Genomic DNA, 16,022 nt, shown 5'->3' with positions numbered 1-16,022 from the left:
TCTAGTAGTCAAAACCAACCTCAGCATGTTTTTAAGATGTTGAATGCTGTGAAGCACTTCCCTTTCAATCTAACAATGAGAAACAAAATCACACAAATATCAGAGTACTCCTTGAGCTCTTCAGAGAGCTGAGGTTTCAAGGCAACCAGTAAACGGGTTTCAAAGGACAGGCAGCTCCAACCAGAGATGAATACATGACCCAAATCACTTTCAGCAGAGAATGAGAGGAAGAGGGGCCTCCATGCAGGCAGGTTTTGAAATAATCAGCTTGAATTTTGACTAATTCTTACAGTTCAAACAGAAAGCTAGAGAGAGAGAGTAAAATGGGCAGGGGCCTTCATTTCAATTTTTCTTTTTTATTGAAATAAATTTTATTTTTGATTTTCAGAAGTAAAAAAGTTATAACACTTTATATAAACAGTTAACAAGGCAGTTGATATCAAGTTAACTTCATATACCATTAATGATTATTTTTATTTTTTTGAAAACACTCAAATACGGTTACATCACATTCTTTAAAAGACATACTTAAGGATACTTGCATTTAACAATTTCCGTGAATAACAAAACTCTAGTACATCCAAGTATTTCATGACACTTCAAACATTGTTATATGTTAATTTAACCTCTTAGGAACTTTGCATTTTTCACAATGAGAAAGTAGAAAACAATATATAATTAAAAAGAGCAAAACTGAATCATGTATTCTCTTTGTCAAAAGAAAACAGATTAAGTGTGGGGATCAACATAACCATGGAGACTGCTTATTTTTCCGTCCTTTACCTCTTCCCTATTTTATAAGGAAAGCAAAGAGGTTTAATATTTGAGAGAAGAATCAGCATAAAACAATTTTGGTATTATCACAATTCAAGAAATGTCCCCAGGACATTTAGAAAACAGGTCACTGACCATTTGCCCATTTGGAGAGATTAGGGAATCCTAAATCCACATAAAGAAAACATTCAAAACATTTTTTTTTGTCCTCACACATATTATTTTTCCTCTGCACAAAGGTCAGATTGAATGCCTTTGGAGATCACTTCTGCTATGATGTAGATATGGAAGATCACTTCTGCTATGATTTGGATATGGATTAAAGGTGTCCCTCGAGGGCTCACAAATGGAACTCTTAGTCCCCAATGTTAAGAAATGGTGGTACTTTTAAAAGATGACCCTAGTGAGAGGTCACTATTGATCCTCCCCTCTGTCTGGTGTCCTATCTCACCACCTTCTCTCATGCCCTCCTGCATAGATTGAATGCCATCCACTATAAAGTAATTGGCCAGAGGCCTTGCCACAGCCAATGCTATCCTACTTGTGGACTTTCAGCTTCCAAAATTATGAACCATTCTTTCTTTATAAGTAACCTAACCTCAGGTACTTTATTATAGTTCTTGAAAACAGACTAATACAACCTCTATCTATTTTAGCAACTTAATGTAAATAGAAAGCAACCTTTATTTTTAAGTAAGAGTATAACACTATTTTTAAACTGCAAATGGGACTCTCATGTCAGTTAAATAGTGAATTCTTAAAGACAGTTATTGGCCATAATTAAGGAGTGTGATGTGAAGCTCTCAAATTATTTATTTTTAACTCAAGTAAAGACTATAAGGCTACTGCAATCATCTCTTCATCTGAGTAATTTGATTCACCTTTTGTTTCCAATTTCCATAAATTTTTATCTGTAGTTAAAATAGTTTTCCTCTTGTCCTTATCAAGAACTGCATCATTAGCACAAAGTTTTCTTATTTTAATGTTTGTTAATTTCTTCAGATAAAAATCCTATTCCCTAAAGGTTTCTAGATCGTTTGCATTTAAAATGGCTGTGCTCTCAAGGCCATGCCCTTCTTACTGCTACCCACTGCTCTGTTTCTGGGGAATTACTGCCTTCCGTGTCCGTCCTTGATACTGTTATGTAATTCAATCTGCTCCTGCCCCTGCTAACCCTATTTAAATACCTTTCAATGAATTCACAAGCATCTTTCATTGAATACCCCTTTTTTTGGGGGGGGGGTCCAGATGATTTTGAAACCACTACAGTTTTCCACCAATAAGATTGAGACGCAAGGCCTCTTCATTCTTCTGTTTTCCTTTTTCCATTGTGCGTGGGCCTCTCTCATAATGTAGGCTGCTTTTCTACTACTTTGTCCTACTTCCCCTCCTGTACTTCTTCCCTTTGGCACTTTAGTCATGGGAATATCCAGGAGGCCGTAGAAAACTCCACACTGCAGTCGGACAACTGCTCACCGCAGCTGCAACAGTGAGCACAGGTATGCCTGCCCAGACACACATGGGCCCCCAGTTGTTTCAAGATAAATGAATAATGAGTCCCTCATATATGCACATGGTTCTGATCTTTTTGCCTAATCTTTTCGCCCTGTTAATCCTATAAGTCCTTGTTGAGCCTAGTTTTTCTCAGTCCTATGGAGTGGCCTCCTGAGAAGGCTAGTGCTCTCCAGCCTATTTTCAGGTTCACAAGAGAGGCTTCCCTCCTGGTTACACCCAAAATTGGACACCTATTACAGAAACAGTTTTCTCCAAGATAGATCATTTTTACCAGAGAAACTCCAGATCCCTAGCACTAAACTAAAATGCTCAGCTATAATCCTTAACTTCAAACCTTTGGCGTCCCTTCCTTACACCAAAATGAATCGTCTGCAATAGACTGTTTTACTCTCCAAAGTAGTCGTAGTTCTCTTCCTTCCAAATACAAAAAAGAAAAGAGAGAAAAGAAAAGAAAGGAAAAGGAGAAACTTGACCCAAAGGAAATTGTTTTAAACAGGCTCGTGCCACTTTTCTCAAATTTAGCTTTGTAATTACCTTCCAACCCTTCAACACTTAATTAAAAGTCTATCTCCTTCAAAGACCATTTCCCAAATAATTGGAAGAGGCTTTTCCATTCCTAAGGCAATGAACACACCAACAGGCATTACTATTCGTATTGTCTGCTGAATTCGTAAGCTCCCTGAAGAAGGGGGGAAATTCTGATTAATTTACATATCATTTATTTAAGGAAGAGATAGAAATGATAAAGATGGGATTGGGAGGGGGAGGAGGAAGGAAGGAAAAAAGGAGAGAAGGGAAAAAGAGAAGAAAGAAAGTGTTGTATGTCCCTCTGGAGATGGCCCATATGCCCCCTTGAATGTGTGTGAATACTTTGCTTTACTCCCAAAGCTTCTTACCTAGGCACTCTCCTTGACATTGCATTAATTTGTGTCTCTGAAAGAGAGAGAGAGAGAGAGAGAGAGAGAGAGAGAGAGAGAGAGAGAGAGACAGAGAGAGAGAACAGGGAGAGGGTAGGATGGAGGGAAGGAAGAAAGAGAAGAAGAGAGGAGATGGAGCTGGGAAAGAGAAATAAAAGGAACTGGCTGAACAGGGTAGAAATATTTCAGGTAATCACCCGGGCAAGGTGTTTACAAATGTCCTGGGAAGAAGGAATTAGAAGGCCACACCAGAGTTACATGTTATTTCCGATTGATTTTCTAAATATTTATGTTATACCCCAAACAGCTTCCCTGAAGATCTCCTACCTTGCAACGTACCTTTAAAACATAATGAGGTTCTTCTTGCTAGTCCTGAGTGAGGTGCAGTGCTTTGGTCCTGTGGTGGTGATGTTAACTTTATAGAGTTGACAGTTCTTTCCAATGAAATGCTACTGCTTTAATAGTAATTGGTGATGCTAAAACTCAAAAGTGCTTGGTATCCAGGGCCTTCCCAGATGTGCTGGTGATATTGGCACCTGTGCTGTCCTTCTTGTGACTGGGGGAATTCAGCCAGAAGGGCTTCCAGAACCATGAGAGAGATGTGTCTGAGCAAGGAGTTGTACTAGTCTTTGGAGTGAGATTCTGAGGGTAAAAAAGCCATTGTCTGTTCAGTTGCTGGACTGTGTGAAAGCCTACACATAGAGAGACACTGGGCAGGTCAGTAACAGAGGGCAGTCTCTGAACCTGTGATGTAAAGTTTCTATGGAGAATTCCATAAGAAATTTATGGAAAATTTACAGAATCCGGGGATGGGAGGGGGGATAGGAAGGGGATAGGAAAGTCAGCAGAATACAACAGACACTAGTATGGCAGTATGTATAAACATGGCTGTATAATCAATGTGATCTTGCAATCTGTACACGTGGGAATAATAAGAATTCATACCCCATTTGAAACAAATGTATGATATATGATATGTCATGATCAATGTAATGTTTTGAGCAACTAGTAAATTTCTGATGTTTAAATAAATAATAAAAATTAAAAAATTTACAGAATGCTCTAGATCCCTTTCTCTGGATGTTGCTCTGGGAGTATGTGGAGTCACCTCTGTCTCCTGGTGTGGATTTGTGTTTTGACTCCACCTTTCTGTGGCTGTGGCAGTCATTCAGATCAGCCTGTGGGCCCGAGTGGGAGAGCAGCACTGTGGAAGTCCTATGTAGTCACCACGAATTACAAGATTCTAGAAAGTTGTTTGCTTTGGTTGAAATGTGTGCTGTTCAGAATCCAGAAGGGAGGGATGAGTCAGTGGAATGTGATCTGAAGAATACCACACTGCCCCTGAAGTCCCATGAGCAGCCAGCTTAGCCAGTTCCTTTGTCCCTTGCTGCTGTTCCGTCTTGTATAAAATGAGAGTTCCCACACAAGTTCCTCTGTCCTTCCGAGGTGCCAGGAAAAATCACCAGCTATTGTTTTGAATGGAAAATACATGTTAAAATTTTCTAAGAGAGAGAAGAAGAGAGAGAGACACACACAGAGAGAGGAAAGATGGAGAAAAATTAATGAAATGCCTGGGAAATCTGAGAGAATCATTTATTGATGAATAATCTTTGAGAGGTCTTCCTATAACGGGATGCATGTCATTTTGTTTTACTTTAGGTATTTGTCCAGAATCTGTAGAATGTATATTTAATAAGCACAAGTTAAGTTTATTGTAAATTATTCTATAGAGCATAATTTATTCAAACACAGGACTTACAGGTTTTCTTCTTTGTTACCTAGACATTCTCAGTACTATTCCAGGTAAGCAGAGTTGAGTAAAGCGCTCATATTTTGAGCTAGTAATATTTGGAGAAGAAACAGCTTTCCTTCTTACATTCTGGATGTAAAAGGTTCTAAATATAAAGCTCAACAACACCCCTGGATGTCAGTACAAGCAAGACAAAGTGAGTATCTTTAGTAACTGAAGCCCCATAGTTGGAGTTTGAGCAGCACTCAGCCGCTGGCCTTCTGGTATACCAGAGCTTAGTGTTGGATTTTAAAATTGATATTTGATGTAAAATTAAAACCATGAACTTTACTATGTTTTTATATAGTAAAAGCATAAGGAAGAACTCTTTTACCATGAAAGCTAGCTAAAGGTGGAGATTTCTCTGATTTACCAGCTGCCAAGGGTGTGAGAGAAGGAGGAAGGATTTTAGACCTCAGTGACCCTGGGGGCTTTTTGACTTCTAAAATTAGATGTCTGTTAAACTCCTGGCTTCTTTGACTCAAACATGAATGTTTCACTATCACACTCCCCATGTTTGCTTCCCCACTTCCTGCAATGTTCTCCAACCCTGCACACATGTGCTCTTCATGTCTGCTTGTTCTTGTCCATGAGGACTTTGATTATCTGTCCCTTGCTCTCCCCTTCATGTACTGAACTTTTATGTTCCTGCTCTCGCCCCAGGGTGGACAAACAAACCCAGAAATGACTAACAGAAGCAACAGGAAGTGAGGGACAGAGGAGGTGGGCAGTAAATAGCCTCTCTTAACTTCAAAGAATATTGGGCTAAGGAAAATAGTGGGAAGAATGCTCTAATGGGACACCAGGACCTTGTAGCTACATTATGTTATTCATGTGTCTCTTTGTGGAAGTAGTTTGTCTTCCTTGGGATTTTCTTTCCACCTTTCTACAGGTATTTACTATTCTCATGCTGTTTGTTGGTTGCCCAGCTTCCTCTATTCACAGACAAAACTTTATAATCCTTACCTCTGATGCTTGTGACCTCACAACTAATCCTAGCAAGGACTATTTATGGTTAATATGGTCTATTTTTTCAGATGGTGAATTTGCATCCCAGGAATCACTCTCTTCCCTGGTGAGAAACCCCTGGAGGAAGACATTTGGAAGCCCTTAAATGACCTGCTGTGGGTCAGGTAGGTACCCATCCTGCTTACTCTTAGGATTGTACCCTTCCTCGGTCCATTGCCTCTTTGCTGTCTTCCAAAAGACACTACTATCCAATATGGCTACTGGAAGGGTAAGAGAAAGACATAACTTTCCAAGGATGTCCTCTTTTGAGTGGTGTTAACTATGGATGCAGCCACAGAGGTAAACCATAAACCACTTCTGGGTCCCAAAGTACAGTAACTTTAGGCATACACCATAATTAGCGAATGACAGAGTGAGTGATAGGGGCTGGACTCTACATTAAATTTGTATATTCCAAACCTGACAGTCGTAGCACATCTAGCTTCCCATATTGTTGATTTACATTTTCTACAACACATGGAGCTAAAAGCTTTCTTGAAAAAAATGGAAAAGTAGCCTGGAAAAAACAAACAAGGACCCCTTGAACACTGAGATTTTCAACAGACCAATAAACACTGTTCTTTTAGACAAAAAAAAAATCTTGGCCACCAAATTTCATGTTGGTTAGGAAGGTTGATTTCCAGCTGGACCAAACAGAAGTAAGATAGCTTCCAGTCATCAGTACAAAGCTGTGAGCAGTTGAAGACCTCCGCCATCTCACCTATGTGTGTGGAAGTTGCCAATCGCCACCAACACAGGATGGCTGGTCTCAGGGATTTGTAAGCACAACCTCTCTGGTGAAAACAGGTTGGATTTTGCCCACTTTATGATGACTTCCTCCAATTGTTCCCATAATGGGATAAGTATAATGATTAGTGTTTCCTGTGCTTAGATCAAAATGGTCTGAATTTAGATTTTTCAAGTTTAATATGGTGGTTCCCTACAGAGAACTCTACTCCACAGTCTCTCTTTCCCTCTTGTCTGCCTTCTTCACACTTCAATTGAAGAAATGTATGGAACCATTTCTAATGGTCTTACAGATAGCACTCACTAAGACCAAATGAGAGTATTTACTGAAGCTCTGTGACCATACAGGAGTGGGAAAGACTGGTCACTGTGAAGGGTACCAGGCCTTGCTGTCCTTTTCCTATATACAGTTAGTTCCCTTTCTCTCAGGGGGCTGAGCAGGAAGCCAGTGGCTACCTGGGTTTTCTTGTATGGATTCTTCCCATATTAAGTTGATTGATGCTGATCATAATCTTGACACCATTCTGGATGCCAAAATCCAAAATGTTGAAATCCCAAAAGACCAAAATCTCTTTGAAGTCTATAATCCCCAAAATCATAATCCCAAAGAATTAAAGTCCAGAATGCTGAAATTCTGAGAATTAAAATCCTCCAAACCTATAAATCTCATGGAAAAAAAAAAAAGACTGTATAAGAGGGTTAGAAATCAGTTCCTAGAAACTAGAAATCCATATGCAGCAAAATGAAACTAAAACCCTATCTCTCACCATGCACAAAACTCAAAGTGGGTCAAGGACCCAGGAATTAGACCAGAGACCTTTCACCTAATAGAGAAAAAAACGGCCCAAATCTTTATCAAATCAAATTAGGCCCCATCTTCCTTAATAAGACTCCTAAAGCGCAAGAAATAAAATCAAGAATTAATAAATGGGATGGATTCAAACTAAAAAGCTTCTTCTCAGCAAAAGAAACAATCCATGTGGTGAAGAAAGAGCCTACATTTTGGGAGAAAATTTTTGCCACATGCACATCAGATAGAGCACTAATCTCCAGGATACACAAAGAACTCAAAAAATTTAACACCAAAAAAAAAAAAAAACAAAACCCACAAATAACCCAATCAAAGTAAATGGACTAAGGAGCTGAACAGACACTTCTCAGAAGAAGATATACATTCAATCAACAAATATATGAAAAAATGCTCAACATCTCTAATAATTAGAGAAATACAAATCAATACTACTCTAAGATTTCATCTCATGCCAATCAGAATGACAGTTATCAAGAATACAAACAACAGGAAGTGTTGGCAAAGATGTGGGGAAAAAGACACACACATACATTGCTAGTGAGACTGCAAATTGGTACAACCAATCAGGAAAGCAGTATGGAGATTCCTTGGAAAACTTGAAATGGACCACCATTTGATCCATCTATCTCACTCCTCAGTTTATATACAAAGGACTTAAAATCAGCATATTATAGTCATACAACCACATCAATGTTTATAGCAGCTCAAGTCACATACCTAAACTGTAGAACCAACCTAGATGCCCTTTGATAGATGATAAAGAAACTGTGGTATATGTACACAATGGAATATTACTCAGCATTAAAAGAGAACAAAATTGTGTCATTTGAAGGTAAATGGATGGAATCAGAGAATATCATGCTAAGTAAAGTAAGCCAATCCCCCCAAACCAAAGACTGCATGTTCTCTGATAAGTAGATACTGTTCCATAATGGGGGGGGCATAGGAAAAATGGAGGAACTTTGATTGGGCCAAAAAGAGAGAGGGGAAGGCAAGGGAGGGATTATGAGGGCAGGAAAGATGGTGAAATGAGATGGACATCATTACCCTAGGTACAAGTATGACTTCACCTATGGTGAGATGCTACATCATGTACAACCAGAGATATGAAAAGTTGTGCTGCAATTGTATACAATGAATCAAAATGCATTCTGCTGTCATATTACCTAATTTGAATAAGTAAATAATTTTTTTAAAAAAGAAATCAGTTCCAAGGAAGGGATTGGCCATGTGTCTCATTTGTCTTCATTGGCCTTCCTTTCAGTTGAAGAAATTACAGGTGCCTTTAATAAATTAAAGTTACATTTGCCTGAAAAAGACAGAAAATTTACTGACTGGCGGAAAATAATTACGTACACAGTAGGATACGAAGACACGTATAGGCAATGGTGTTACTGTTCAATCAGTAGTATTGTTCTCACCAAATTTGTGGCCTGTACATGAATGCATGCAGAATGAATTTCCAAATACCCAAACAACCTAGATGCATGACACAGAAAATGGGAAAATCTAACAGGAAATGCTTATGTTGGTATATGTATATAGCCAATCATAGAATTTCAGAAAGATCAAGACCACATAGAGAAATGAATGTGAATGTTTTCTCCAAGAAGAGTATACCCAGAAAGAAAAAAGCAGGTATTCATGATGATGCAAGCCTTCAAATACAATTAACGATGTGAAAGTCAGCCAACTCTTATGTTCCATCTCCCTACAATTGCCCACAGCCTATCCCTGTAATACAGTTTTTCACGCATTGAATTTTGTTTTTAGTGTTTTTCCTTTCTTTTTTAAACATTTTATTATTATTTTAAAAACTTAGCATTATTTATTTTTAGTTATCTAAACTTTGTATCTCATTTTTGTATAATTTCCAATACTGGAGGTATATATCCTACAAGAACTTTTAGAGAGTTCTAATTTATCTTATGCAATTTTTGCAACTCTGACTCCATAACAGTACATTGTCACAATGTTGTCTTTATGTGTAACCATTGCCTGTGTACATAAAAGTGTGGACATTTCCTCAATAAATGTGGATTTGCATTTGTGAATAAAATTTCTTGGCTCTTTGAACCACTGCATATGGGTGGTAACCCATCATGGTTTTTGATCTATTTCATGAAAAGTCTTAGCTTGTCTATCATAGTATTTCAGATGACCACAGTTATAAAGGCAGGTGCACAAAATTGCCAACTACAGTGACATGCATTTACACATTTCTCTTTTTGATCTATTTCCTTTTTATTTTACAATACTTGCTATTGAATCCAGAGGAACTCTACCACTGAGCTACACCCAGGGCCCTTTTCCTTTTCATTTTGAGACAGGGTCTCTGTAAATTGCCCAGGCTGACCTCAAAATCATGATCTTCCTGCCTCCATCTCACAAGTCACTGTGATTACAGGCATGTATCACTATACTTGACATGATCTATTTTTTATGAACAAAATTTATGTGTTCCTGACACAACCACATCAATGTTTATTGCAGCTTAATTCATAATAACTAAGCTATGGAACTAACCTAGGTGCCCTTCAACAGATGAATGGATATATACACAGTGGAGTATTACTCAGCCAGAAAGAAGAATGACTTTATGACATTTGCCAGCAAATGGATGGATAGAGGGACTGTCATGCTAAGTGAAATAAGCCAGTCTCAAAGAAACAAAAGTGGAATGTTTTCTGTGATATATGGAAGCTAACCCATAAAAAGGAGTGGGAGTGAGTGGAAGAATAGAGGTGCAGTAGATTAGACAATGGGGAATGGAGGGAAAATGTGTCAGATTCATTCTGTTGTCTTTTCTTTTCCTATGAAAATGTGTCAGATTCATTCTGTTGTCTCAAGGAAAGACAACAGAATGAATCTGACATATTTTTACCATGTACATATATGAAAACAACACAGTGAATACCACCATCATGTATATCCATAAGAATGGGATTCTAACTAGCATGGGATATATTTCATGCTTGTATAATTACATCAAAATGAATTCCACAGTCATATATAACTAAAAAGAACCAATAAGTTTTTTAAAAGTAAGTAATGTTTATCTGTTCGTAGCTATTTTACCCATGAGACTATCTTAGCATAGCTATGTTCATACTTGCAAAATATATATTATTACTGCTCATTGCACAGAGTAGCCTATATACTCTTCTACCTTGTTCTGTGTTTTTAAAATAATTTTTCATTAATATGCAAATAAATGTCTTTTAAATATTTTTTTCAATTATTTATTTTCCAGAATTAGATTTTTGAGTTTTTGATCTTTGGGAAATTTAGATATTAGGGATTTTGCTCTTTGGTTATTTTTATTTATCTATATTGGGTGCTGGAGTCAAGCCTAGGCCCGCACAAATGCTAAGCACATGCTCAACCCCTGTTCCTAGACATTAGGGATCTTGACCTTTCCGCATTGCTTCACTTATGCTCTTTGAGACTGTGTTTTGGAGGATTATGACCGACCCCAGGTAAATACATCCTTTCTTCAGGAGTTGCTAAGACATCAAAACCCCCTGGTATCCTTCTCTCACAAGACATTGCTAGCAAAGCCAGCTTGTAAGATTTGCTCAGTTTATGTATCACTCAGAATCCAATTTCTACTTAGTTTTCCACCTTCTCTCCTAGTCCACTGCCAACCCTGTGCCCCATTAGTCTGCTCAGCAGACTCAGTCCTACTCCCAAGCACTCACTCACACCATCATCCTTTTAATACTGCCTGAATTGCCTCATTCTTATGGTTTATGGTCTCTCTCTCTCTCTCTCTCTCTCTCTCTCTCTCTCTCTCTCTCTCTCTCTCTCTCTCTCTCTTTAGGGTTTAGTACAGTCTCTTCTTTTTCTCTGAAGTCTTTTCCTTTCTTTCCCTCACCCTCTTTCACCTCACTGTCCAAAATATGAGATCCAAAAGCAGTATGCAGATTCCTTGGAAAACTTGGAATGGAACTAGCATTTGACCCAGCTATCCAACTCCTTGGTCTATACCCAAAGGACTTAAATTCAACATACTACAGGGACACAGTCACAACAATGTTTATAGCAGCTCAATTCACAATAGCTAAACTGTGGAGCCAACATACATGCCCTTCAATAGATGAATGGATAAAGAAACTGTGGTATATAAACATAATGGAATATTACTCAGCAGTAAAAGAGAATAAAATTATGGCATTTGGAGGTAAATGGATGGCGTTGGAGAATATCATGCTAAATGAAGTTACCCAATCCTTCGAAACCAAAAGCTGTTCTCTCTGATAAGTGGATGCTGATCCATAAGGGGGGGGGTGGGCATGGGAAAAATGGTGGAACTTTGGGCAAAGGGGAGGAAGGGAAGGGGATGGGATATGGGGACAGGAAAGATGGTAAAATGAGATGAACATCATTACCCTAGGTACGTGTATGACTGGACATGTGGTGAGATGCTAATCATGTACAACCAAAGAAATGAAAAGTTGTGGTGCAATGACTCAAAACACATTCTGCTGTCATATATACCTAACTAAAATAAACTAATTAACTTTAAAAAAAATATGAGATCCATGTTTTTTAAGCAACAGCAGCTTAGGTAAGTTTAAGAAAAGCAAACTACCTAGCTCCACCCTGGATACACTGAATCAGATTTTATAATTTAACAAGATCCCCAGATGAGCCTTGTTAGCATTAATTTGGATTTTGGGAAGCACTGTTGTAAAACACATCCTGCTTAACTCATTTGCCAGTTAGCAGCTGTTTCTCCAAATAGATTTATGCTCCTGAGAGAGTCACCCTAGGTTTTTGTTCTATCCTAGTGCCATGCTCACAGTACCTACGGGCTGACTGTCCTAAAGTCATTCAATAACTATCTAGCCAGACACTGCTAGTCTCCAAGGACACCAATACAGTTGGACTATATTCTCTTAAATGTTTCCAGATATTTCTTTCCACCTAAATTCTATTGCCCTCACCAGGCAGGCATGGTGACACATGCCTATAATCCCAGTGCTCAGGAGACTGAAGCAGAGGATCATGAGTTCAAAGACAGCCTTAGCAATTTAGCAAGGCCCTAAGCAACTTAGAGAGACCCTGTCTCTAAATAAAAAAAATATAAAGAAGGCTAGGGACGTGGCTCAGTGGTTAAGTGCTCCTGGGTTCAATCCCTGAAGCCAAACATATAGATAAATTAATTTTAAAAAATTCTATTACCCTAGGTCTATACACCAGCTGAAATAATGGGCTTTAAAAGCTTCTGAAAAACAATTTTTTTCTCTTTCAGCCAGAAAATTAAAATGTTTTCTGAGTCCACCACAGGATGACTAACTAGATGTTCTAAATTCCTTTATGTTCTCACTAGCACACAGGACCTGGCTGGCTTAACTACAGTGCTCTATTAGAAGAAAAAATTCCAGATATAATGTAAGGAAAAGGGACATTGCCAGTCCCTTCCACCCTCAATCAGTTGTGGGAATGAGAAATTGGAGGTGGGGAATAGGTTACGAGACATGTTTGCTTTCCCCATTCCTGGCTACTTCCCTGGATCAGGAACACACAGAGAAGCTTTTATATCACTTTTGATTGAATTCCCGTGAATGTGGAAGAAGAGAAACCAAAATACCATTTGACCTTGCTTGATTAGGGACTAAATGCAAGTTCCCCCTTTACCTCGGGAGACCTGCTACTCCAAACCTAAAAAGCATCCCACTGAGCAAACGGGAAAGTCAGAGTGGAAGAAAACAGACCTTGAGGTAAGTGCACGAACAGTGAGCAGTAAGAGGACATTGTGAGGCAGAAACAAAATGTTTATAAAGAAATTGGAGATGGCTACTGTATTACCCATTGCTTTCTTCCATGGGATTCAAGATGGCTACTGCAGTCATTACATCTGCCTTCTCAACAGTGGGAAGCAGAATGTGGAGGGGAGATAAGCCTATGCACCCACACCCTCCTAATGAACAACGTGAGGTGATAAATGGTATGCTCAGGGGAGGTACGTGAGCAGAGTTTAGTAAAAGAACATTGAGGAGAGTGCGCTGAGAGAAAAGTAATAAAGGATAGTCCAGATATCAGAGATTATCAATGGGAGAGCCCTTGCCACCATTAGGTGTGAATGGACAAGGAGATGGAAGGAGGGCTCCCTTATGTACAGAGAGATCAGGAGGTGTGGCCAATGATAAAATGTACCAGGCCAACTTATAGCCTAGTACAACAGAGAAGAAATTTCTTTCAAGTGACTTCAGAGCGAATTATTTTGAATAGAAATCCCTAGTGATGAATATCTGGTTAAAAAAAAAAAAAAGAACTGCAAATAAATCACAAAGTCCCTCAATCATCTTATAGTTTGTAGGAGTCCAAAACCTCTACCTTCTCAAAGTCTCCTCTTGGCGCCTCGTTGGCCAAACAGAAATGGAAGTCAAAGGTCAAGAGAGTTCATTGATGTGTTCCATATGATTTCATTTTGAAGGGTGGAAAAAAGATGGGAAAGGCATAGAATTGGTTTTGAGGAACTACCAGAACACACCCAGGTTATCTCTTCTGATCTCCACATAACACTTAGGCTTCTATTTCATTGGCCAGAATTAAGTTGCATGGCCACACACAGAATGTGTGGCTCTATGGCTGGTAAACACCAGGTTGCTCATTATCAAAGAAGAAGGTCTGAATGAATTCAGAGAGGCAATAATCAATTTCTGTAATGTAGGCTGTTCCCTGGCATAAAATTATCATGGTACATTTTTCTACCTACTGTCTTTAATGAAATGGATACATTTTAATAGTAACTGTTTACTAATGTTCTATTGTTGAAACTATGCATGCTATTAGGTATTGGTTACTAAACTCTCCTGCTTTTGAATCTAACCTATTTTTAAAGGAGGGTAAAAGTCATTAGTTACTATTCCCAGCTGAGTGGATAATACTCTTTGGTATACCTGAAAAAGGCCTCCCCTTATGTAGCCTCCTGGTCAGCAGAACTGCTTTTCTCAATGAGCAATTGAATACGATATTCCTACAGCCATTTATCTTTAGCCATTCAGGGTTTGCATATGATGCAGCATACAAAACACAGAATTCCTTCCAAGTCTCCTGAATTTTCTGCCCTCTGTGCCAGAAGGTACATTTAGCGCCCCAGTTCTCCTTCTTGGACTACTTGAAGGCAGTAGGACTCACATCTTTTTCCCATTTCTATTGATATTCTTTATGATATTAATGTTTGTGAACTGAAAATCAGATTAACTTCCACTAAAAGTAGAAAGATTCAGCAAGAGAGTTATAGAAACACCATGGTTTGTAGGTGGAGGTTTTTATTTCTGAACTTAATCACCTATGAGGAAAAGGGACTGGGGATCCTGAAGTTCTCAACATGGGGTCACTGGTCTCAGAGCCTGACAATCACACATGCTATTGCAATGGAAATCGAGTACTAACATAGCCCTCCAATAACCTGCCTGGGAGATTTATCCCTTCCATGCCTCTAACAAAATCTTAAGATGCATGATGAACAGATTTAGCCATTTAATATAATATTTCTATGTCCTTTTAAAGGTACAGATATTTGGGCTGAACAATTAATATCCTGTTAATTTAAGATTGTCACAAACCAGAATATAAATCTTATCTTGAAAATGTATATGCATGCAAATAGAATAAAAGGAAATGAGAATTAGATATGGAATAGGGAAGAATGGCATATTTGATATGCATCCCAAAAGTCTGGTTTCATGATAAAAAGTCAGATATCTGAAACTTTGTGTACAAATTGGTTTGCTTTGCAAGTGGCACAGAAAACTTAAGAGTGATACATCATCTTTAGCTTCTCTAGTGTTTGGGGGGAACAAAACAAACAGAAAATGCTCACTGGTTTATGTCTGATGAGAATCAAGTTACATTTCACATAATGGCAGATCTGCATAACTGAAATTAAACTGTTGTATCACAATGTCAAAAGTCTACAAGGCAAAAATAAATTGTAGTTCTTATTTTCTTCTTGGAGATTCTGTAATAAACCATTTTTCCCCCTTCACTCATCTTCCCAATTTCTATCCTCTTATTTTCATAAATAAACAGATAAAAATATCAGTCTCTCAACTAATTTGGGCTTGTGATTGAAACTGTACCAAGGATTAAATGGTCAACTAACAGAAGAGTGATTTAAAAGCCATCCCACTCTCTTTTTGTATTCCTCGATGAATGCTTTGACAAGATGCCACTGAAGTGTCTCAGTATTGATGTGGACACAAAGGCAAGAAGCTCAGTGATTAACATGAGACAAAATATGACAGCTTTTCACATAGTGAATATACTCATTTCTAATGATTCCTAATTTGGCGTGCCATGCTGATATGAGGTTTATAAATGGGAAAGGAGAATTTTACTGTTCTTCTAATATTACACACACAACCAATTATATGCAAACCCTGGATGACTAAAGAAATGTATTTGAACAACACTTCTGTTTTGGTCAAGAATAGCAAAGGAGAAATAA

General features: G+C 38.3%; 1 pseudogene across 1 annotated transcript in view; it reads right to left on the bottom strand.

Annotated features, from left to right (window-relative positions):
* Positions 1-340: 340 nt before the first annotated feature.
* Positions 341-16,022, bottom strand: part of LOC110598024 (translation machinery-associated protein 16 pseudogene) — a 51,568-nt pseudogene continuing 35,886 nt past the window's right edge. The window contains exon 3 of the transcript XR_002483810.3: positions 341-4,672. The product of XR_002483810.3 is annotated as a translation machinery-associated protein 16 pseudogene (transcript). The remainder of the gene's footprint in view (positions 4,673-16,022) is intronic.

Source organism: Ictidomys tridecemlineatus, chromosome 4 (assembly GCF_052094955.1).
Source record: "Ictidomys tridecemlineatus isolate mIctTri1 chromosome 4, mIctTri1.hap1, whole genome shotgun sequence".
In the NCBI taxonomy this organism is placed as follows: Eukaryota; Metazoa; Chordata; class Mammalia; order Rodentia; family Sciuridae; genus Ictidomys; species Ictidomys tridecemlineatus.
Note: the sequence above shows the minus strand (reverse complement) of the source record. Positions and strands in the feature narration are given on the sequence as shown.